Below are 24,147 nucleotides of genomic sequence, written 5' to 3'. Positions count from 1 at the left end.
TTCAGAAAGGCCTATGCGGCCGCGGTCCATTTTGTGCGGTCCGCACAGGGGGTCTGAGAGGGGTATAAATAGACGAGATTTTAAGTTATTTTCCACTTTTCAAAAACCCCAAAAATATAAGAGGCGATTTTTTAAACAACCTTTCTTCTCCAAATCAATTGTAAGTCGTTTTTCACTAGTTTTCTTCAATCATTAACATCTTTTAACATGATTTCAACTTAAAATCAAAAAATTTCATGGGGGAAATTGGGTGTTTTTGGTAGAACCTAGGTTTTTCAAAAATTGGGGATTTGGACCTCGATTTGAGGTCCGATTTCAAAACAAATTATATATTTGGGTAAAACTTTGGAAAACTCATTTTCATGCATTAAAATTGATTCATTTAACATTTATTGATGTAATTAAGTAAATTGTGGTTAGATACAAGCGAGTTGGTGGTGGAAACAAGAGGTAAAGCAGTAGTTGAGGCTTGAATTGTGTTCGTTGCATCGAGGTAAGTGTTTGATCTAACCTTAGCTCGAGGGATTAGGAGTTATGTCCTATTTGCTATTTGCTTCTTGTCGAGTACGACATATATGCATGGTGACGAGTATCTATACATTAGTGTCAAGCATGACTGTGGGCCTTATATTGTGATTTTCATGATTTCGTTGTATTATTTATGCCTTGGTGAAGATTTCTATTTGTTGTATAAAGTTTGTGGAAAGAATTGTGATCTATGAACATTGAGGAGCGTTGGCTCAAGTTGTATAGTGAAATTGTGAAAGTATAAGTGACTTGCCGGGATTTAATTGTTTAATTGTTGTTCCCTTGCTGGGATTTAATTGTTTAACTATTGTTCCCTTGCCAGGATCTCTATTACTTTTTTGTTTATTCCCTTACCTATTTGCTTATGATTGTTGTTTGGGTGAGAAAGAGTGTTAAAGCACGAAGGGTGATGTCGTGCATTGTTTGTTATTGTGAGGAAAGAGTATAAAGCACGAAGGGTGATGTCGTGCCGCACGGCGTACCATTCCGTGCCGATTCTATTGATTATATGGTGAGGAAAGAGAGTAAAAGCACGAAGGGTGATGTCGTGCACATTTTGATTATATGATTGTTTTGGTGAGGATGAGAGTAAAAGCACGAAGGGTGATGTCGTGCACATTTTTATTATATAACTGCTTTGGTGTGGCTGAGAGTAAAAGCACAAAGGATGATGCCGTGTAATTGTTGAATTCTGCTTCCTTGTTGATATTCTAGTTATGTTGTTTTCTTTCCTTACTTGATGCCTTTCTATTTGGATCTATTATCTCCCCTACGGCATGTTTCCCCCTCCCACATTGACTAGTTATTTATGTATTTCTTTCCGTTGTATATATATATATATATATGAACTGCACAGGTTTATTTGGTAGTCTGGTCCTAGCCTCGTCACTAATTCGTCGAGGTTAGGCTAGGCACTTACCAGCACATGGGGTCGGTTGTGCTGATACTACACTCTGCACTGTGTGCAGATCCAGGAGCAGCTTTTGGACAGCAGTTGGAGGGCTTCCTTCAGTCCACTCGGAGACCCAAGGTAGACCTGCAGGCATCCGCAGGCCCTCGCGTCTCCCTCTATCTCCATTTCTTGTTTCATTTCCATTTGTTCAGAATTAGTGTATTGTATTTCTTCAGACCTTGTATGTTCACTGTTAGATCTAGGATCTACTTACTCTTATGTGTCTTCTTATTTTACTCTGCATTTGGGTGTATCTCGGGATTCTTTGAGTTCCCCTGTTTATGTTTCTACTCCTGTGGGAGATTCTCTTATTGTGGACCGCATTTATCGGTAATGTTTGGTTGCTCTTAGTTGTTTTGAGACCAAAACCTATTTGTTGTTACTCAGCATGGTAGATTTTGACATTATCTTGGGCATGGACTGGTTGTCGTCCCATTATGCTATTCTTGATTGTCACGCCAAAACCGTGACGCTGGCTATGCCAGGTGTATCGCGTGTTGAGTGGAGGGGTACTTTAGATTACACTCCCAGTAGAGTTATTTCTTTTCTGAAAGCTCAGCGTATGATTGGGAAGGGGTGTGACGCGTATTTAGCTTATGTGAGAGACGTCAGTATTGATACCCCTTCAGTTGACTCAGTCCCAGTAGTACGGGACTTTCCCGATATGTTTCCAGCTGATCTTCCGGGCATGCCGCTTGATAGAGATATTGATTTTGGCATTGATATATTGTCGGGCACTCAGCCCATTTCTATTCCTCCGTATCGTATGGCTCTTCCTGAGTTGAAGGAGTTGAAGGATCAGTTGCAGGAATTGCTTGATAAGTGTTATATTCGGCCCAGTGTATCACCTTGGGGTGCTCCTGTCTTGTTTGTGAAGAAAAAGGATGGTTCTATGCGTAGGTGTATTGATTATCGCCAGTTGAACAAAGTGATAGTGAAGAACTGTTATCCTTTGCCTCATATTGATGATCTGTTTGACCAACTTCAGGGCGAACATGTGTTTTCTAAGATTGATTTGCGCTCAGGTTACCATCAGTTGAAGATTCAAGAGCCAGATATCCCGAAGACTGCTTTCAGGACTCGGTATGGTCATTACGAGTTCCTTGTCATGTCATTTGGGCTAACCAATGCCCCGGCAGCCTTTATGCATTTGATGCACAGTGTGTCCCGGCCATATCTTGACTCATTCATCATTGTCTTTATTGATGACATTCTGGTGTATTCCCGGAGTCGGGAAGATCATGAGCAGCATCTGAGGGTTGTGCTTCAAACTCTGAGAGAGAAGAAGTTATATGCTAAATTCTCGAAATGTGAGTTTTGGTTGGATTCAATGGCATTCTTAGGCCACATGGTATCGAGTGAGGGTATTCAAGTGGATCCGAAGAAGATAGAGGCCGTGCAGAGTTGGCTCAGACCATCCTCAGCTACCGAGATCCGCAGTTTCCTTGGTTTGGCGGGCTACTACCATCATTTTGTGGAGGGGTTCTCATTGATTGCAGCCCCTATGACCAGGTTGGCCCAGAAGGGTGCTCTGTTCCAATGGACGGAGGAGTGTGAGGCGAGCTTTCAGAAGCTCAAGACAGCTTTGACCACAACCCCGATTTTGATATTGCCTACAGGTTCGGGCTCTTATACTGTCTATTGTGATTCCTCAAGGATTGGCCTCGGAGCGGTGTTGATGCAGGACGGTAGGGTGATTGCCTACGCGTCCAGACAATTGAAGATACATGAGAAAAACTACCATGTTCACGACCTTGAGTTAGCTGCCATTGTTCACGCCCTAAAAATTTGGCGCCATTACTTAGACGGTGTGCCTTATGAGATTTATACTGACCATCGGAGCTTGCAGCACTTGTTCAAGCAAAAAGATCTAAATTTGCGCCAGAGGAGGTGGTTAGAGTTGCTGAAGGACTATGATATCACTATTTTGTATCACCCGGGCAAGGCCAATGTGGTGGACGATGCTTTGAGTCACTAGGCAGAGAGTTTGGGGAGTTTCGCTTATTTACCAGCATCAGAGAGGCCTATGGCGATGGATATTCAGGCCTTAGCCAGCCAGTTTGTGAGATTGGATCTTTCGGAGCCCAGTCAGGTTCTAGCTTTCATGGTTTCTCGGTCTTCCTTATTTGATTGTATCAGGGAGCGGCAGTATGATGACCCTCATTTGCTTGTCCTCAAGGACAAGGTTCAGCACGGTGATGCCAGAGATGTGACTATTGGTGGTGATGGGGTATTGAGGATGTAGAGTCGGATTTGTGTACCCAATGTTGATAGGCTTCGAGAGTTGATTCTAGAGGAGGCCCATAGTTCGCGGTATTCCATCCATCCGAATGCTGCGAAGATTTACCAGGATTTGAGACATCACTATTGGTGGAGGCGGATGAAGAAAGATATAGTTAGATTCGTAGCTCGGTGTCTCAACTGTCAGCAGGTGAAGTATGAGCACCAGAGACCAGGTGGGTTGCTTCAGCAGATAGAGATTTCGGAATGGAAGTGGGAGCGGATTACCATGGACTTTGTAGTTGGGCTCCCACAGACTTTGAGAAAGTTTGATGCTATTTGGATGATTGTGGATCGGCTGACCAAGTCCGCTCATTTTATTCTTGTGTGTACTACTTGTTCTTCGGAGCGGTTGGCGGGGATTTATATCCGGAAGATTGTCCGTTTGCATGGTATTCCAGTGTCCATCATCTCAGATAGGGGTACTCAGTTTACATCACGGTTCTAGAGGGTCGTTCAACATGAGTTGGGTACTTGGGTGGAGTTGAGTACAGCATTTCACCCTCAGATGGACGGACAGTCCGAGCGCACTATTCAGATTCTTAAGGATATGCTCCGTGCATGTGTGATTGAGTTTGGAGGGTCTTGGGATCAGTTCTTGCCATTGGCAGAGTTTGCTTACAACAACAGTTATCAGTCTAGCATTCAGATGACACCGTATGAGGCTTTAAATGGTAGGCAGTGTAGATCTCCGGTGGGTTGGTTTGAGCCGGGTGAGGCCAAATTATTGGGCACGGACTTGGTTCAAGATACTTTGGAGAAGGTTAAGGTAATTCAGGATAGACTCTGTACAGCCCAGTCCAGACAAAAGAGTTACGCAGGCCGGAAGGTTCGTGATATTTCCTATATGGTTGGAGAGCGGGTTCTGCTTCGGGTTTCGCCTATGAAGGGCATTATGAGGTTTTGGAAGAAAGAAAAGTTGAGTCCGAGATTTATTGGCCCTTTTGAGATATTGAGGCTTGTTGGGGAGGTTGCTTATGAGCTTGCCTTACCTCCCAGCTTGGTCAGAGTTCATCCGGTATTTCATGTTTCGATGCTCCGAAGGTATCACGGCGACCTGTCACACGTGTTGGATTTCAGTTCAGTCCAGTTGGGCAAGGATCTATCCTATATTGAGGAGCCAGTGGCAATATTGGACAGGCAGGTTAGAAAGCTGAGGTTAAAGAACATTGCATCACTGAAGGTTCAATGGGTGGGTCAGCCGGTCGAGGAGGCGACCTGGGAGACCGAGCAGGATATGTACAACCGTTACCATCATCTTTTCACTATTCAGGTATGTCTTTATGCTCGTTCGAGGACGAATGAATGTTTAAGTGTAGGAGGATGTGATGACCCGGCCGGTCGTCTTAAGAATTAACGCCCTCATCCCCTATTAACTGCTTCCCTCGAGTTTATTTCTGCTATTTTGATTTGCTGGGATGTTCGGTTTTAAGTTTCGGAGAGTTTTGGGACACTTAGTCCCTAAATGAGAGCTTAAGTTTTGAAAAGTTGACCGTAGTCAGAAAAGTGTGAAGATGTCCTCGGAATGGAAATTTAATTGTTTCGTTAGCTCCGTTGGGTGATTTCGGGGTTAGGAGCATGTTCGGATTGTGTTTTGGAGGTCTGTAGCTTGTTTAGGCTTGAAATGCCGAAAGTTGAATTTTGGAAGTTTTCGGTTCGATAGTGAGATTTTGATCCGAGGGTCGGAATGGAATTTCGAGAGTTGCAGTAGTTCCGTTATGTCATTTGGGATGTGTGTGCAAAATTTCAGGTCATTCGGAGGTGGTTTGGTTGGGTTTTTTATCAAAAACGTAACTCAGAAGATTTTGGAAAGCTTAGGCTTGAATCCGATGTGTTTTGGTTGATTTGATGTCGTTTGAGGTGTTTTGAAGATTTGTATAAGTTTGAATAAGGTTTTAGGATATGTTGGTGCCTTTGGTTGAGGTCCCGGGGGCCTCGGGTTGTGTTTCGGATGCTCAACGGATCATTTTTAGTTGTTAAAAAGTTGCAGATTTTGTTCAGCTGTTGCAGAGGAATTTTACCCTTCGCGTTCGCGAGTGGACCCTCACGTTCGCGAAGAGTCAGTTAAGGAAAGCAAATGTTAATCCTTCGCGTTCGCGATGGGAGCTCCGCATTTGCGAAGGAGGAAATTTGGCCCAGTAGAATTTACTCATCGCGTTTGCGATGAGAGGAACGCGTTCGCGGAGGTTAGCCGGGTAAAGCATCGCGATCGCGAGGGCTTGTCGCGTTCGCATAAGAGGACTTTTGGTCAACGTCATTTTCGTGCTTCGCGAACGCAAGGGTTTGGCCGCGTTCGCGAAGAAGGAATTAAATGCCTGGGCAAAATATTTTAAAAGGTTTATTTCGCGAATTTTAGCCTAGGTTCCTCCATTGTTAGGCGATTTTGAAGCTTTTTGAAGAGGGTTGAAGAGGGATTCAAGGGGAATCACTTGGAGGTAACTTTTTTGACTTCATAACTCATTTTTATGTGATTAAAGACCTAATTAGCGGTAACAACTTTTTGGAAAAGGGGTAATTAGGGCTTGAGTTTAAAAGACCTTTAAATGAGGATTTGAGGGGTCATTTGGACTACGATTTCAGTGTTCTTGTTATGTATAGACTCATGAGAATACAAGGTTTCTGAAAATATAAATTTTACCCGATTCCGAGAAGTGGGTCCGAGGGGCGTTTTGGTCATTTTTCATAATTTCACGTATTAGCTTAGACTTTAATTGTAGAATCAGTTACTTAAAGTGTTATTTACATTATGAAATTGAATTGAATAGATTTGGGATATTTGGAGTCGAGTACTTGTGGCAAGAACGTGGTTTCGGATTGATTTTTGAGCCGGTTCGAGGTAAGTGACTTGTCTAACCTTGTGTGGGGGACCTTCCCCTTAGGATTGGTATGTTTGGTAATTGAAATACCTTGTACGTAAGGTGACGAGTGCGTACTTGTGCTAATTGTTGGAAATCCGATTTTCTTTAAGTATTTACTAGTATGTTTCCTTTCCTATTTCTATTACTTGCACTATTAAGCCTGTTGTTAGCTTAGGAAAGCATGTCTAAGTGACTTAATTGATTTATTTGATTTAACCTGCCTTACTTGAATTTTGTGCAGCATGCTAGGCTAGAATCACTTATTGCCTTAATATGAATTTTTGCCATTTCTGTATATCTTCCCGCTGCTACTGTGTATTTATTTTGGGACTACGGATGTGGGATTCCGGTAGCTCCCCCTTATCTGTTTACTTTGGGACTACGGGTTAGATTCCCGGTAGATCCCCCTACACATTTACTTTGGGACTATGGGTTAGATTCCTGGTAGATCCCCATGCACAGTTATATAGAACTACGGGAATGCACCCGGTAGATTTCTCTCAGTACTGGGTATTTATATTTGGGACTACGGAACGGGATTCCGGTAGATCCCCACATACTATGAGTTGGACTACGGGAGGGGATCCCGGGAGATCCACTGGATATGTATAGATGGGACTATAGGACGGTATCCTGGGAGATCCCCGATTGTTATTATTGGTGCTAAGCTGTATTTCCTTTCCATGTCTACCTTGTTTATGTATAGTTGTTATTGTCCTGTATGTCACACCTCCTTTTTCTGCGCCCGGGGGGCGCAGGGGGAGTTTTTTCCAATTAAAGGACAATCGAAACGGGATTCGTTTAATTATTTCAGAGTCGCCACTTGGGAGATTTAGGGTGTCCCAAGTCACCAATTTTAATCCCGAATCGAGGAAAATAATGACTCTATATTACAGTCTGCGTACCAGAAATCTAGATAAGGAATTCTGTTAACCCGGGAGAAGGTGTTAGGCATTCCCGAGTTCCGTGGTTCTAGCACGGTCGCTCAACTGTTATATTTGGCTTATTTATCTGATTTTTAATACACTATGAACTTATGTGCAAATTTATCTTTTAACCGCTTTACTATTATTGTTTTTAGGAGAATGTGAACATCGTTTAAAACACGGCTTTGGACTGCGTCACATGAAATGCACCCACAATCCGGAACGCATTTTATTTGATGTTTTGAGATTTGGATTTTGGGTCGCATGAAATGCACACCCGAGCTTAAGAAAGTAAATTATTAAACACGCGCCTAAAGAGACTATCGCGTTATTATTTTGGGAAGGCCACGAAATTCACTAAGCGGCCCTCCTGAATTCTAAGTAATTTAAAACAAGTATTTACTGAGGGCCCCGCAATTTGTATTTTTATTCGGCGAGGCTCATCTCATTCTTATTTTTTAAAGGAATTTGCAACGTCATGGAAATACATCTCGGCCACGCCACAATCAATGCGCCCGTGACTAGAGACACATTTCGACTCCGTTGAGATTTGGATTTGGGTCACATAAATGTGCACCCGAGTTTAGGGAGATAACATTATTGAAGGCGCGCCTAAAGCAACTAGCGCATTATTATTTTGGGGAAGGCCGTAAAATTCGCTAAACGGCATGTCCCGAATTCTAATTATTCTAATATATACATTTAGAGGGCCCCGCAGCTTGTGCATTTTTCGAGGCTCGTCTCATTTTTACTATTTAAGGGCAAACTTAAAACAACTACGATTTCCTACTAGTGAAGCCATCCAAGATTAAATGAAAAGAAAAAAAAACGATTCTAACAGGTAATAATATCCATGGTAAAAATGAAAAATAGAATAACCTCGTTCATATGCTCACATTTACTTTAAGCAAGCAGTAACTAAACATAACATAAACATTTTTAACACAACAACACAAATTGCATTGTTGACATTCATATATATCGAATATTCTCATTTATTGCCTTGAACCATAATATGCAAAACGAACAAAATGAAACAAGGGACGAAGAACACCAACCTTCGAACCTCGACAATCCTAGAACGACAAATAGTGCTTCTTACGGAACTCGAACCGGACCTCACTCGACGAGGAATAATGATGAAACCTCGGACAAACACCTCGACGTACCGGACCTCGACGAAAAACAGAAAACTCGGCAAGGCGGGATCGCGGCAACCCACAACTGCTCGCGAAAGACGGAACGACGTCGACAGCAGTAAGGTCGACGCGGGGGGGGGCTACTGACGGACCTGTTTGGTGGTGTACGCCGGTGGCTTTGGACGCGAGGGTTTTGTTGGTGGTTTTGGACGTGAAGGGGTGGCGTGTGGGCAGTAATGGAGGAGTGGGTGTCGCGAACGTGAGGGAGTAGTCTTTTGGACGTGGGGGGGGCCTAGGGTCGTTGGGTCGTCGACTGGTGGTGGTCGATGGTGAGGCCGGTAACTGGAGGTGGAAGGGTGGTTGTTCTTGGTGGTTTTGGGCAGTAGGGTCGACGCGGTGGAGCTGGAGGTTGTTGGGGTTGTTGAGGGAAGTTGGTCCGGTGCTGGGGAAGGTGACGGGGTCCGTTGGGTGCGACAATGGGTCGACGGAGGGGAAGTGGTTAAGGTCGTTTGAACCGTTGACGGAGGTGGAGGGAGCTGGTGGTTTTGGGTTGAGGTCCACGGGAAGGTGAGACAGAGGGTTTGGACAGTAGGGTGTTTTGGTAGGGTTCCGCTGGTGTTTGCTTCTTCTTCTTCTTGAAGAAGAAGATTCAACAGTGGTCGTCGGTTATGGTGGAGGTGACGGGGAGTTGGTCGAGACGGGGTGGTTGGACGACGACGGCAGTGACGGGTTGACGATGGTGGAAGGCCATGAGGAGTTGGGCTCCCTTTTTTTTTGTAGGGTTTTTCTTCTTCTTCTTTATGAAGAAGAAGATGATGAACATCACTCTTTTTTAAAAATCCCAAGTCCTGAAAGTCTGTCCGTGTTTTGTAATGCTTTGCCCATGAAAATGAGCCCCACGCGTGGTGGGGTTCGAGGCATATGTCCCCCACGCGTGGTGGGGTTCCCCACGTGTCCTGGACACGGTTTATTATGGGCTAGGTCCGAAAATTAGGCCTAAAACTGGGTAGTTTAAACCCGAATATTATTCTTTTGCCCGGACCCGAGAAATAGGAACACGTTGCTTAACTAGTCCTATGTAAGCAAAATAACTACCAAAAATAAGACTAGTATTTAAACAAAACTATATCTTTTTAAATATTTTTCAAGGGTTAAAATAGCTACAAAATATTAATAAAACTATTTTTTTTGTAATTTTCGTTTTAAAATATTAAGATAAAATATGAGGTAATATTTTTGTATTTTTTCAAAGTTAAAAATGCCTATAAAACTTTAATAGAATTATTATTTTTGTATTTTTTCGAAATTATATAAGGTACAAAAATAAAGTGCAATTTTTGTATTTTTCAAGTTTATGGGAAATACATAAACTAAAATTTATATATATATTTTTTGAAATTTTCTTTTTGCAACGAAATAAAGTAAAAATAGTTAAAATAGCTATACTAGACCCAATTTCACATATTCATGCTAAAAATGTGAAAATTCTCGGGGAGGGTCAAAAATCACGTGCTTACAGCTGCCCCTCTTTGACTGGAAACACGAAGAGTTTTCCGACAAAGAACGACTAGACGTGTTTTTGACCCGACCATTACTTGGACGGACTACACTTAAGGAAAGGGAGGGAATGTGACCGAGCCCTGGTATCTGAGCTGCCTACATATCCTTGGTTATACAGGAATCAGGCCACGTGTAGTTCGGGAATGGAGAGAGATGGTAGAGTGTACCGAGGTGAAGAGCCGATCGAGGTGCCGTTCCGTTGAGGTTCCGGTCCGCGGTCCTGTCATTACAACAAAAATGAAAACTGAAAAAGACTAACTAAGCCTATCAGCTACTAGTTACAAGGATTCCTATCTCTTAAGTCTTCTGAAACTTGGTCTTGAGTCTTGAATGGTGCTTCATACAGACTTTGGATCTGAACCTTGATACTTGCTAGTTGTAGGCGCTAGTTCTTGAGCAGACCACATTTGTTCTCCACTTCCGTAATTTGGGTTCTTTTCTTTTTTTCTTTTTTTCTCTCTTTTTTCTTCTTGTTTTTTTTTTGTTTTTTGGTGACCAGCTTCTGTTGATCATCCCAGACTGTTGGCTTGCATTCTTGGGGCGAGCTTCTTGTTGCTTCTATCTTGGATTGAGTGCTGGGGATTTTTGTTGTAACCTTCTGCTTTCCAGTGGGTCACTGCTTGATCTTGAAAAATGTTTCCCCGTTCTACAGGCGGACTCCTGACTTCTTCTATCTTCGACACGCAACAACCTCCGTTCTACAGGCGGGTCCCTGACAATTAAAACAAACAAAATTTCCTAACCCAGTTTGTACTGGGAAGGTTTGTGAGTCGTTAGCAAAATCGTAACTTACTTACACTACTGATGCAATGATGAGAGTGAACTAAAGACTAGGCTAGGATGTGCATCTCCTATAAGTAAAACCAAAACTCTTGCTAGCAAATGTGTCTGCTAAAATAAAAACCTCAACGACTCAAACTAGAAAGTGTGTCTTCTATGGTTGAATCGGAATGAGCTAAACTAGGAAGTGCGTCTCCTAAGGGTGAAAACTTCAGTGACTAGAAACTAGGAAGTGCGTCTCCTATGAATAAAATCTCGATTAGGAAGTGCGTCTCCTACGGGCAAAACTAAACTTTGAGGAAGTGCGTCTCCTGTGGGTACAATAAACTTAGGAAGTGCGTCTCCTATGGGTACAATAAACTTAGGAAGTGCGTCTCCTATTGGGGATAACTGTTCTTAGGAAGTGCGTCTCCTACTGGGTGAAACTATTCTTAGGAAGTGCGTCTCCTATTGGTACAACAGATCTAGGAAGTGCGTCTCCTATTGGTAAAACTTAGCTTAGGAAGTGCGTTTCCTATTGGTAAAACTTAGTTTAGGAAGTGCGTCTCCTATTGGTGAAATCAACTTAGGAAGTGTGTCTCCTATTGGTGAACCTATTCTTAGGAAGTGCGTCTCCTAATGGTAAAACTGAACTTAGGAAGTGCGTCTCCTATTGGTAGAACTAAACTTAGGAAGTGTGTCTCCTATGGGTGAAATGAACTTAGGAAGTGCGTCTCCTATGGGTGAAATGAACTTAGGAAGTGCGTCTCCTATGGTGAAACTGAACTTTAGGAAGTGCGTCTCCTATGGTGAAACTGAACTTTAGGAAGTGCGTCTCCTATGGTGAAACATATCTTAGGAAGTGCGTCTCCTATTGGTGAAACTTTCTTAGGAAGTGCGTCTCCTATGGTGAAACATATCTTAGGAAGTGCGTCTCCTATTGGTGAAACTTTCTTAGGAAGTGCGTCTCCTACTGGTGAAACTTGCTTAGGAAGTGCGTCTCCTACTGGTGAAATATTTTTAGGAAGTGCGTCTCCTACTGATAAAACTTGCTTTAGGAAGTGCGTCTCCTATGGTGAAACTGAACTTTAGGAAGTGCGTCTCCTATGGTGAAACTATTCTTAGGAAGTGCGTCTCCTATGGTGAAACTATTCTTAGGAAGTGCGTCTCCTATTGATGAAACTTGCTTAGCAAGTGCGTCTCCTATTGGCACAATGGATCTAGGAAGTGCGTCTCCTATTGGTAAACTTAACTTAGGAAGTGCGTCTCCTATTGGTGAACCGAACTTAGGAAGTGCGTCTCCTATGGTAAAACTGAACTTAGGAGGAAATGCATCTCCTATGGGTGAAACTGAAACAAACCTAGGAGGAAATGCATCTCCTATGGGTAAAACTAAAACTTAGGAGGAAATGCATCTCCTATGGGTAAAGACGTGGAATGTATGCCTCTATTATCTGGGCGGGCTCCCAATTTCAACACTTGAAATAAAAGACTGAATGTATGCCTCTGTTATCTGGGCGGGCTCCCAATTTCAACACTTAAAAAGACTGAATGTATGCCTCTGTTATCTGGGCGGGCTCCCAATTTCAACACTTAAAATAAAAGACTGAACGTATGCCTCTATTATCTGGGCGGGCTCCCAATTTCGACACTTAAAATAAAAGACTGAAAGTATGCCTCTATTATCTGGGCGGGCTCCCAACTTCGACAAAAAATAAAAAGACTGAATTTATGCCTCTGTTATCTGGGCGGGCTCCCAATTTCAACACTTGAAAGTAAAAAAGACTGAAATGTATTCCTCTCGTTATACAGGTGGGCGCCTGGTTACATGAAATGCAAGTACTGAAATGTATTCCTCTCGTTATTCAGGTGGGCGCCTGTCAAACTAGAACATAAAAGTATTCCTCTCGTTATTCAGGTGGGCGCCTGGTTTCAACAATAACTTTGAAAATAAGATCCTATTTGAGGGCGGATGAACCCGACAGATCCTATTTGAGGGCGGATGAACCCGACATATCCTATTTGAGGGCGGATGAACCCGACAGATCCTATTTGAGGGCGGATTAACCCGACATATCCTATTTGAGGGCGGATGAACCCGACATATCCTATTTGAGGGCGGATGAACCCGACAGATCCTATTTGAGGGCGGATTAACCCGACATATCCTATTTGAGGGCGGATGAACCCGACATATCCTATTTGAGGGCGGATGAACCCGACAGATCCTATTTGAGGGCGGATGAACCCGACATATCCTATTTGAGGGCGGATGAACCCAAACATATCCTATTTGAGGGCGGATGAACCCAACATATCCTATTTGAGGGCGGATGAACCCAACATATCCTATTTGAGGGCGGATGAACCCAACAGATCCTATTTGAGGGCGGATGAACCCGACAGATCCTATTTGAGGGCGGATGAACCCGACAGATCCTATTTGAGGGCGGATGAACCCGACATATCCTATTTGAGGGCGGATGAACCCAACATATCCTATTTGAGGGCGGATGAACCCAACAGATCCTATTTGAGGGCGGATGAACCCGACAGATCCTATTTGAGGGCGGATGAACCCAACATATCCTATTTGAGGGCGGATGAACCCAACATATCCTATTTGAGGGCGGATGAACCCAACATATCCTATTTGAGGGCGGATGAACCCGACAGATCCTATTTGAGGGCGGATGAACCCGACAGATCCTATTTGAGGGCGGATGAACCCAACATATCCTATTTGAGGGCGGATGAACCCGACATATCCTATTTGAGGGCGGATGAACCCGACATATCCTATTTGAGGGCGGATGAACCCAAAATATCTTTAAGACTTGAAAATGTCTTACCTCGAATACTTGCTGGGGATTGGGATGAACTTTCCTTTTCTACCTTCCCCACTTTTTATTATTATTCTTTTTTTATTATTATTCCTTTTTTTGTTTTGTTTTTGCATAGCTTCATCCTTCAAAGACTACCTCCCTTGATTTACTTACCTGTTGGGGGGTAAAATGTTATCAGCTGGGGGTACCTGACTTCCAGAAAATTTTCTAAATGGAAGGAAAATTTTCTGCCCCAGTTTGATAATATCCCTTGTGGCACGCAGTTCTGGCATCAATGCCATTTCCTTTACCTGTTTCAAATCAAACAAAATTGTTAGTTTAAAACATGGTGGTTGGTTGTGATACTCCTACTGGGATGGCTTTCCCTTTCTCCTTCCTTGCTTTGCGTTGCACAACTTATTGGGGATGATATTATGTGCTGGGGATAATCCCTTCCTGCTGGGGGATATCCCTCTTCTTTTGTAGCATAGCTTGGAAACTGGCATTTCCCCGACCTCTTAGTCTAGTATGGATTTTGCCAAATCATGCTCACTGCTCTCCTTGCTCTGTTCATGGGCCTTTTGCTGGGGATATATATTTTGACACTGGCCTCGCGCTTGTTCCTCGCTGACTATACCACTTGGATGTACTAGTCAGATCTCATTTTGGAAAGCTGATGCATACTTGTTCTGACCAGACAGACTCTATTGGGGAATTTTTTATGAAAGGAGAAAGATAACAGAAACAAAATAAAAGACAAAGGAAACAACGACTCTTTTATAAAAGAAACTATAAATAAAAACCTATCAAACGCAGATACCGACTCTAATGGCCATGACATGCGTATGTGGCCTATCCTCTACCGTCAATCATCTTTCAAGATCTTCAATCGGCGATTCCCCATCTGATTCTCAATCTTATTCGACTTGTAGTGCCCGAAGGGTTTTCACTATCAAGTCTCTCTCATTTTTGGCTTTTCTCTCAGCTTTCATCGCCTTATGGTGCCTGTGAAGGTTTTCACCGATAAGACTCTCTCATTTGTATCATTTTCCAACTGGGGATTTGGAGTGTCGCCGGTATGACTCTTCCTACTGGAGATTAGAGTCCTTTCTGCTGTGGAACAGAATGTTATGTTCGCCGGTAAGACTCTTCATTTGTCTGACTTGGCATCTTTTGAAGACTGATCGGAAGGTCTTTCTTTGGACCGTAATGTGGGTTTTGGATAGGGCTAGAAAGAAAGGGTATAAAAGGCTCAAAAATGCATTAATTTTGGGTTATTAATTACAACCTTCGGAATTAGATTTATTTACAACAAACGCAACTTTTGCCCCAGTTTCTTGCTTGGGGATATTTTAATTGATGATTTTTTCATTTTTCAAAACTATGACCGAGCCGTGAAGCGCCTACGTATCCTCTTTGAGGAATCAGGTCAAACGTAGTTCCCAATTCCTCTATTTCATTTGACTTTCCCTTTTTTGCTTTTTGTTATCATTTTTCTTTTCTCTTTTTCTTTTCTCATTTTCTTTCGTCGTTTTTTTTTCTCTTTTTCTTTCATTCTTCTTTTCCTATTTTGTTGTTTTCTTTTCTTTCTTTTCTCTTACCCGCCATGCTTGCGTATTTTATTCGTTGCTACTAACTCCGAACGAGGGGTATGAAAGAAAATAAATAAGGCTCAAAAGGGGTAACAAAGGATAAAGTGTTTGGGTAGCAGAACAAAATGCCTTCGTCATTCCAGTCTTCAAAACATGCCAAGTGCAAACAACACACTTTAAATTTGTAGTCTCTTCTGATGGTGCTGGACTTGACAATTATGTTAAACATTTTATTTTTCCTTTGTCATTTCTAAGCACCGTTGGGCGACACTCTCATTATCATGACCGACCCTCATGCCAATTTTGCGAACCTTGCTTTTAACGGTTTTCTTTGTGCTTAACTTGCCCCAGTTCCACATGACTCGGGCTTCAAATAATCCCAAACCGTTCTTATTTCCTTTAAATGGTTTGGTCGCCTTTCTGGGATTTTATGATTAACTTTAAAGACTAGGCCCAAAGTGTGTGCGCATGTCATGTTCCTAGAATCGGCATTGAATCAAAAAATGATAGAAGAACTAAACAAAAAGATGACTGGAGATAAATAGAGGACCGAATTTTTTATTAGATTACCGGTGAAATGGTTTGAAGAAATAAAAACAAACCGAAACAACCAGAATAAAATCCTAACACAGACTTGACAAAACTTACACAAACTGATATGACAAAAGGAAAAGATAAGAAGGTTTGACACAAGACAAAATCAACATTACAACCTTAATAATCCGGACAACAGAAATGACAACAAAATAAGCCACCAACTGCTTCTTTCTTGTTAACCAAGGAACGGAGCGTCCTCCCATTTTATCAAACTTGGCATCGTAGCCACTGAGCTTTGCATTAGTATTGAAATGACTTCAATATCATTACCCTTAGTCAACAAGTTCCCAATAGGACTCGAATGCTTCTGTCATCAGGCCTGATCCCCGCAGAGTGTGCATCATGAGGTGCAAGTAAAGGATTCCGGGTGTCATTGCCCGGCTTACCACAAACCAACCACCTTAACTTTTTTGCAAAACAAACAGGTTAGAATGGACTCAGTCGGTCCTCATTATTAACAACATCTTTTTTCTTTTTCTTTTTCGATGTTCTTCTTTTTTTTCTTTTTTTTTCGCTTTTTCTTTTTCATTCTTTTTTTCATTCTTTTTTCATTTCTTTTTTTCATTTCTTTTTTCATTTCTTTTTTCATTTCTTTTTTTCATTTCTTTTTTTTGTTGTGGTCGAATCTTATGGAGATTGCCTACGTATCATGACCCCGCATGAATCAGACCTTGCGTAGTTCGGCCAAATAAACGATAAATAATAATAAAACATTTTTTTTTTGAATTTTCAATTTCATAATAAAACAAACTTGATTACAAAAGTTTAAACACTAACAATACTAACAGATTTTGACAAAAGATAACAAACGGTCTCGAAAATCAAATAACCTGCATACTCTAAAATATTATAAACTCAAAACAAAAGGCCAGCTCCCTTTCTCCGTTTGACAAATGAAACCAAACGGTCATTTTTGCAAATGTGGCCCCTGGCAAACTTCACATGAATTTTGAGGTTGGGGAGGATTATTTTGACACTTTACAAGCTTGTCCATTCTTTTACGAAAATAACCTTTCGACAACTGAAAGATTCTCTAAGGCTATTTCGGCAAGAACGGTTTAAGATGCGGCCGAAGCTGGCTCGGCTCATTATGACAAAATTCAAACGGTATTCACCTGACCGCCGACTCTTTGTTTTTTTTCTTTTCAAATTTCAATAAGAACCTGGTGTTGCAAACACGACCCTTCAGCGCCTCGGGGACGAAGATTTTTAAGGCTGTGTGGGTCCATATCTCAGAATGACCCAAAGGTGGCTGTTTACGCAAAGTCAGCCTTCCGGCGTCCCTTTCGGGAACATTCAGCTATTTATGACAAACAACATCTCCTGACTTAGTTATGGCTCTTTTATTGTTTTTTTCAAAAATAGGAAACTCAATATTGCAAACACGGCCTGTCAACGTCTCGGGGACGAAGATTTTTAGGCTGTGGGGGTCAAATGGACCAAGTCTTAAAAATGACCCAAAAGTGGTTGTTTATGCAAAGTCAGCCTTCCGGCGTCCCTTTTGGGAACATTCGGCTATGTCTTGATAAAACAGCATCACCCGACTTCTTTATGAAACTTGACATATTTGCTATTTTTTGTAAAAGGGGAAGTTGGACATCACCCGACTTATTTATGAATAAAAACTTGACATGTTTTTTTTTTTATTATTATTATTATTTGTTTTTGGCCTTTTTAGCAAAAAGGGGGTTGGACCCGATGAGGGTTGCCTACGTATCTCACATCCGGTGAGAATCAAACCCGCGTAGTTCGGGCGAATAAACTATTATTGAGAAGACCCTTTTCCATTTCTATATAATTATTATTCTTTTTTTTCACAACAATCAAATAGACTATTATTTTTCACTCATAACAAACAAACATATTAACGAAAAACATAAAACATCCCTTCTTTTTGAGAAGGTGGGGTTGGACCCGATGAGGGTTGCCTACGTATCTCACATCCGGTGAGAATCAAACCCGCGTAGTTCGGGCAAATAAGAATAAGTAGGCAAATAATAATAAAAAGATGAACTAACTTTTTTTTTGAATTTTCGTTTAAAAGAACTACTTTAAAAGAAGCAAGGAAATATTATTTTTTGGTTGATTTTCTTTTTAAAAGAAAGACTAATATTTTTGAATTTTCGTTTTTTTTTATTCTAAAGAAAAGAAAAAAATATTTTTCGGAATTTTACCTTTACCTTATATTATATATTTTTTTTATTTTTATTTTATTTTTTTATTTTATTTTTTAAAGAAACAACTAGAAAGACTTTCTAAAGAAGTCAATAATGGAAAATATTTTTGGATTATTTGTTTTGAAAATTGGGATTCTAAAAACTTTTGGTAAGACAAATGTTCTTGCAACAGATAAAGATATATATATACATATTTGGGAATAAAGAAAAACTTTTTGGATTTTTTTTTATATATATATATATATTTGCAACAAATAGTAAAACTACTTTCAGCACCCAACTCTTTTTATTTTATTATTTTTATTTTTATTTTGACATTTTAATAAATAGATAAATAAATAAAAACCCATTTTAAAACAAAACCTTTTTTTTTTATTTTTATGGCAAAACAAACTATTTTCTTTTCTATATTTTTTTTAAAAACAAGACAGAACAATGATGATTTTTTCTCTATTTTTCCTTTGCTTTTAATATAACAAACTAATAAGACCTTTTTTCATTTTCTCAAAATTTCGGCAGAGTTTCGATACTACTTTTTCTTTTTCTTTCTAAAAATAAGTAGTTATATCTCTACACTGCCATTTCCTCATCTTTTCACGATTTTCTAATTTGTGGAAAATGATGACAACATACAAAATCTTTTGAATTTTCATGCCTTGTTTTTATATGTATTTTTATTTTTTTATATTTATTGTTATTTTCAAAATGTGGCATGGGAAACATAAGGATTTCCAAGACATCTTGGATTTCGCAAATGTTCCCCATGCGCTTTTTCCAACATATGAAGCGTGGGGGACATATGGGAATTCCAAGACTTCTTGGATTCCACAAATGTTCCCCATGTGTTTTCCCAAAAAGCAAGCGTGGGGGACATAGGGAATTCCAAGGCTTCTTGGATTCCACAAATGTTCCCCATGCTTTGATTAAAATAACATCATGCTGGAAATGACCAAATGACCCATTCGCCCTTGACTGAATACAACATGTAGCACATAGGATGCCGAAAGATTGTCTATTATTTTCAGGTCGTTTGTCCTAGACGGACCCAACCCCTATGTTGAGTCCCCTAAGTCAAATGCACATGATGCAAATAAACGTTCCTACTAGGGATCCGGCATGTGGCTTTGTTATACTAGGTTCAAAAACCTGGGTCGGTGTTCTAGACAGTGTACCCGAGCGGACAACTCGAGCTGAGGAAGGAGCTCCTTTCCGGGAACCAAAAGGCCAGCCGGCTTAGAAACTTTCCGAGCCTCGTTTATTTAGGGTATGACACTAACAGAATAGGGAGTCTCAACCAGTAAGCACATCCCCGGAGGTAAGAAGAGAAAGGTTTCGGCACAGTTTATATACAGTTCAAATAATATCAAAGCGGTAAAAGCAGCATTTAGCACATTAGGCTCAAAACATGTAATAATCAGATAATAAATAAAGCCAAATAATAACAATTATTCTAAGCTCGAATTCTTAACCCTAAACCAGTGATTCTGGGTTTTCATCCCCAGCAGAGTCGCCAGAGCTGTCACACCTCCTTTTTCCGCGCCCGGGGGCGCAGGGGGAGTTTTTTCCAGTTAAAGGACAATCGAAACGGGATTCGTTTAATTATTTCAGAGTCGCCACTTGGGAGATTTAGGGTGTCCCAAGTCACCAATTTTAATCCCGAATCGAGGAAAATAATGACTCTATATTACAGTCTGCGTACCAGAAATCTAGATAAGGAATTCTGTTAACCCGGGAGAAGGTGTTAGGCATTCCCGAGTTCCGTGGTTCTAGCACGGTCGCTCAACTGTTATATTTGGCTTATTTATCTGATTTTTAATACACTATGAACTTATGTGCAAATTTATCTTTTAACCGCTTTACTATTATTGTTTTTAGGAGAATGTGAACATCGTTTAAAACACGGCTTTGGACTGCGTCACATGAAATGCACCCACAATCCGGAACGCATTTTATTTGATGTTTTGAGATTTGGATTTTGGGTCGCATGAAATGCACACCCGAGCTTAAGAAAGTAAATTATTAAACACGCGCCTAAAGAGACTATCGCGTTATTATTTTGGGAAGGCCACGAAATTCACTAAGCGGCCCTCCTGAATTCTAAGTAATTTAAAACAAGTATTTACTGAGGGCCCCGCAATTTGTATTTTTATTCGGCGAGGCTCATCTCATTCTTATTTTTTAAAGGAATTTGCAACGTCATGGAAATACATCTCGGCCACGCCACAATCAATGCGCCCGTGACTAGAGACACATTTCGACTCCGTTGAGATTTGGATTTGGGTCACATAAATGTGCACCCGAGTTTAGGGAGATAACATTATTGAAGGCGCGCCTAAAGCAACTAGCGCATTATTATTTTGGGGAAGGCCGTAAAATTCGCTAAACGGCATGTCCCGAATTCTAATTATTCTAATATATACATTTAGAGGGCCCCGCAGCTTGTGCATTTTTCGAGGCTCGTCTCATTTTTACTATTTAAGGGCAAACTTAAAACAACTACGATTTCCTACTAGTGAAGCCATCCAAGATTAAACGAAAAGAAAAAAAAACGATTCTAACAGGTAATAATATCCATGGTAAAAATGAAAAATAGAATAACCTCGTTCATATGCTCACATTTACTTTAAGCAAGCAGTAACTAAACATAACATAAACATTTTTAACACAACAACACAAATTGCATTGTTGACATTCATATATATCGAATATTCTCATTTATTGCCTTGAACCATAATATGCAAAACGAACAAAATGAAACAAGGGACGAAGAACACCAACCTTCGAACCTCGACAATCCTAGAACGACAAACAGTGCTTCCTACGGAACTCGAATCGGACCTCACTCGACGAGGAATAATGATAAAACCTCGGACAAACACCTCGACGTACCGGACCTCGACGAAAAATAGAAAACTCGGCAAGGCGGGATCGCGGCAACCCACAACTGCTCGCGAAAGACGGAACGACGTCGACAGCAGTAAGGTCGACGCGGGGGGGGGGGGGGGGGGGGCTACTGACGGACCTGTTTGGTGGTGTACGCCGGTGGCTTTGGACGCGAGGGTTTTGTTGGTGGTTTTGGACGTGAAGGGGTGGTGTGTGGGCAGTAATGGAGGAGTGGGTGTCGCGGACGTGAGGGAGTAGTCTTTTGGACGTGGGGGGGGGGCCTAGGGTCGTTGGGTCGTCGACTGGTGGTGGTCGATGGTGAGGCCGGTAACTGGAGGTGGAAGGGTGGTTGTTCTTGGTGGTTTTGGGCAGTAGGGTCGACGCGGTGGAGCTGGAGGTTGTTGGGGTTGTTGAGGGAAGTTGGTCCGGTGCTGGGGAAGGTGACGGGGTCCGTTGGGTGCGATAGTGGGTCGACGGAGGGGAAGTGGTTAAGGTCGTTTGAACCGTTGACGGAGGTGGAGGGAGCTGGTGGTTTTGGGTTGAGGTCCACGGGAAGGTGAGACAGAGGGTTTGGACAGTAGGGTGTTTTGGTAGGGTTCCGCTGGTGTTTGCTTCTTCTTCTTCTTGAAGAAGAAGATTCAACAGTGGTCGTCGGTTATGGTGGAGGTGACGGGGAGTTGGTCGAGACGGGGTGGTTGGACAACGACGGCAGTGACGGGTTGACGATGGTGGAAGGCCATGAGGAGTTGGGCTCCCTTTTTTTTTGTAGGGTTTTTCTTCTTCTTCTTTATGAAGAAGAAGATGATGAACATCACTCTTTTTTAAAAATCCCAAGTTCTGAAAGTCTGTCCGTGTTTTGTAATGCTTTGCCCATGAAAATGAGCCCCACGCGTGGTGGGGTTCGAGGCATATGTCCCCCACGCGTGGTGGGGTTCCCCACGTGTCCTGGACACGGTTTATTATGGGCTAGGTCCGAAAATTAGGCCTAAAACTGGGTAGTTTAAACCCGAATATTATTCTTTTGCCCGGACCCGAGAAATAGGAACACGTTGCTTAACTAGTCCTATGTAAGCAAAATAACTACCAAAAATAAGACTAGTATTTAAACAAAACTATATCTTTTTAAATATTTTTCAAGGGTTAAAATAGCTACAAAATATTAATAAAACTATTTTTTTTGTAATTTTCGTTTTAAAATATTAAGATAAAATATGAGGTAATATTTTTGTATTTTTTCAAAGTTAAAAATGCCTATAAAACTTTAATAGAATTATTATTTTTGTATTTTTTCGAAATTATATAAGGTACAAAAATAAAGTGCAATTTTTGTATTTTTCAAGTTTATGGGAAATACATAAACTAAAATTTATATATATATTTTTTGAAATTTTCTTTTTGCAACGAAATAAAGTAAAAATAGTTAAAATAGCTATACTAGACCCAATTTCACATATTCATGCTAAAAATGTGAAAATTCTCGGGGAGGGTCAAAAATCACGTGCTTACAGCTGCCCCTCTTTGACTGGAAACACGAAGAGTTTTCCGACAAAGAACGACTAGACGTGTTTTTGACCCGACCATTACTTGGACGGACTACACTTAAGGAAAGGGAGGGAATGTGACCGAGCCCTGGTATCTGAGCTGCCTACATATCCTTGGTTATACAGGAATCAGGCCACGTGTAGTTCGGGAATGGAGAGAGATGGTAGAGTGTACCGAGGTGAAGAGCCGATCGAGGTGCCGTTCCGTTGAGGTTCCGGTCCGCGGTCCTGTCATTACAACAAAAATGAAAACTGAAAAAGACTAACTAAGCCTATCAGCTACTAGTTACAAGGATTCCTATCTCTTAAGTCTTCTGAAACTTGGTCTTGAGTCTTGAATGGTGCTTCATACAGACTTTGGATCTGAACCTTGATACTTGCTAGTTGTAGGCGCTAGTTCTTGAGCAGACCACATTTGTTCTCCACTTCCGTAATTTGGGTTCTTTTCTTTTTTTCTTTTTTTCTCTCTTTTTTTCTTCTTGTTTTTTTTTTTTTGTTTTTTGGTGACCAGCTTCTGTTGATCATCCCAGACTGTTGGCTTGCATTCTTGGGGCGAGCTTCTTGTTGCTTCTATCTTGGATTGAGTGCTGGGGATTTTTGTTGTAACCTTCTGCTTTCCAGTGGGTCACTGCTTGATCTTGAAAAATGTTTCCCCGTTCTACAGGCGGACTCCTGACTTCTTCTATCTTCGACACGCAACAACCTCCATTCTACAGGCGGGTCCCTGACAATTAAAACAAACAAAATTTCCTAACCCAGTTTGTACTGGGAAGGTTTGTGAGTCGTTAGCAAAATCGTAACTTACTTACACTACTGATGCAATGATGAGAGTAAACTAAAGACTAGGCTAGGATGTGCATCTCCTATGAGTAAAACCAAAACTCTTGCTAGCAAATGTGTCTGCTAAAATAAAAACCTCAACGACTCAAACTAGAAAGTGTGTCTTCTATGGTTGAATCGGAATGAGCTAAACTAGGAAGTGCGTCTCCTAAGGGTGAAAACTTCAGTGACTAGAAACTAGGAAGTGCGTCTCCTATGAATAAAATCTCGATTAGGAAGTGCGTCTCCTACGGGTAAAACTGAACTTTGAGGAAGTGCGTCTCATGTGGGTACAATAAACTTAGGAAGTGCGTCTCCTATGGGTACAATAAACTTAGGAAGGGCGTCTCCTATTGGGGATAACTGTTCTTAGGAAGTGCGTCTCCTACTGGGTGAAACTATTCTTAGGAAGTGCGTCTCCTATTGGTACAACAGATCTAGGAAGTGCGTCTCCTATTGGTAAAACTTAGCTTAGGAAGTGCGTTTCCTATTGGTAAAACTTAGTTTAGGAAGTGCGTCTCCTATTGGTGAAATCAACTTAGGAAGTGTGTCTCCTATTGGTGAACCTATTCTTAGGAAGTGCGTCTCCTAATGGTAAAACTGAACTTAGGAAGTGCGTCTCCTATTGGTAGAACTAAACTTAGGAAGTGCGTCTCCTATGGGTGAAATGAACTTAGGAAGTGCGTCTCCTATGGTGAAACTGAACTTTAG

The sequence above is a fragment of the Nicotiana sylvestris genome, chromosome 2, assembly GCF_000393655.2.
Source record: "Nicotiana sylvestris chromosome 2, ASM39365v2, whole genome shotgun sequence".
In the NCBI taxonomy this organism is placed as follows: domain Eukaryota; kingdom Viridiplantae; phylum Streptophyta; class Magnoliopsida; order Solanales; family Solanaceae; genus Nicotiana; species Nicotiana sylvestris.
The sequence above is the reverse complement of the archived record's forward strand: the minus strand, read 5'-3'. Positions refer to the sequence as shown.